A 2,038-nucleotide genomic window follows, 5' to 3' on the forward strand; every position below is an offset into this window, starting at 1 on the left:
GCCCCATTTGTAAAAGTTGAATATCCGGAGGGGGACAGCCAGAGCATAAACAGAACGACGTCGGCAGTTGATGGATACCATTGCTGTGCACATAGGTCAAAACACAATGCCCATTGAGGGTTGTCACCAGTGGATCGGGAAGCTCATTCTCATTGTAGAGACCATCCCCATCATCCTCCGAAGAATCTTCCAAATCACTGTCATTATCTTCGCCATCCCACGGAGTATGTTCCAGAACTTCCATAAAGTCCGCCGAGGTTCCAGGATCCTTTTCGTCATGGCATCCATCGTCATCATATGAGTCCCAGGTTTGTCCCGGACATGGCTGGCCATTGTGGCCAAGGTAGATTACTGTCCCAACTTTCCACAACCAGGATGGGGAAAAATAAGCTCCAGTCCAAGTTTCAACTCTATGAAAAGGATGCAGTCGATGATCAATTCTGAAGCAATGTAAGCATTGAATGACATTGCCCAGACAATCCTGGCACTTCCAAGTACCCTCCCGAACATTGCAACTGGCACAGAGTTTACCAGGAGGGGGGGCTTCTCTGGCTAGAATCTCGTCTAGATAAATCATTCTACGACCCTCCCATTCTTGTAGATAGTCATTGGTCGACTAAACGTCCCATGTTAGATGAATCGACTAAGGGAGATGAATTTTACCTTTGTCCACATGTCTAGCATACTTTCTGTGTCCATGTATGTGATGTCTGCAGTCATATCCGAGGTCATAGATGGTTGATTATTTCTTTCTGACGACGTCCTTTCCATATATTCTGATGAAGACTGGACATCTCTTGAGACGGATGTTGTTTCAGCTGGAAAGATCGTTTTCCCTTTAACGGATCCCCTCCGTCCCGGAGCATATTCAACATGTTTCAATGATCCAATAACTCTGGAACGACGAGAACTCATGACAGTCTTTGGAAGATGGAGTTTGCAACTGTTATATCCGCCTCATGTGCAACCTCATGTTCAGACATCCGCATGTCTACAGGGTACTTGTAAAAATAAATTCAAGGACAAAAAACTATATTTCGTTGTCTTTGGGCACGAACCAGTCATGCAATATACAAGATATCTCTGTTATCGTCTATTTTTAGAGCATACCTGAGGGGGCGGAGTTGCCATATATGGCATAAACACTGACATATATGGAAAACATAAATGGTCCGCCTCTGTTTGGCGCCCATGGATTTCCCGCCTCTATTTGGTGCCCAGTCATTTCGCTAACAATGTCAACTTAAACAGAAAAAAAAACGGAAACAGTTTTGTTATCCCCATACTAATCCCTACATTTCCAAAAACCATGAACAATCAAACCGACAACCGTGAAAGTCCGGACATCGAAGCAGCAGTGCCAGAAACCACCGAACATGTGGCCCCCGCGCCTTACGTCTGGCAACAATGGCAGGTCGAAATCCTAGAAAGGAACTTGCCATCATATAAAACGACAAAACAGGGCATTCAGTAGATACCCAATGGGACCATAGTAGTTCACATGGTCAATTGTCCAATGTACCATAGGGCTACCCCAATGGGCCCAATCGTAGTTGGCACCATTTGGGCATAGTTTGGCCCAATGTCTGTGAGACGTTGAGCTGGCATTGTTGGGGCCAAGGTAACAAAACTATGAGAAGCATAATTGGGCCCAATGAGGGATACACAAAAAGAATTGGGCCCATGATAAACTCCCAACAGCCAAGGTTGGGCCCAATATTCCAATGGTATTAATTAGGCTATACTGCATTGTTGGGCCCAATATGTAATTAGGCTATATAGCATTGTTGGGCCCAATGCTCGGTGTAACAAATGCCGAATCCGGCGGAACCATAACCCTAGCCCTGGTAATCCCTGTCTAGCCGAAATCCAGTCGGATGACATCGCCTCCAGCACAAAATGGGATACACTTTGCAAATACCGTCAGTAGCACACAGGTAGGCCATAAATCAATATTTCCATATCAGCCTAGAATCCTGTTAATCAGTTGAATTCATTTCGGGTAATAGATAATAGCCGGACGGGGATCCTCTAGAGT

The sequence above is a fragment of the Laccaria bicolor genome, genomic scaffold (genome assembly GCF_000143565.1).
Source record: "Laccaria bicolor S238N-H82 LACBIscaffold_22 genomic scaffold, whole genome shotgun sequence".
NCBI classification, from domain to species: domain Eukaryota; kingdom Fungi; phylum Basidiomycota; class Agaricomycetes; order Agaricales; family Hydnangiaceae; genus Laccaria; species Laccaria bicolor.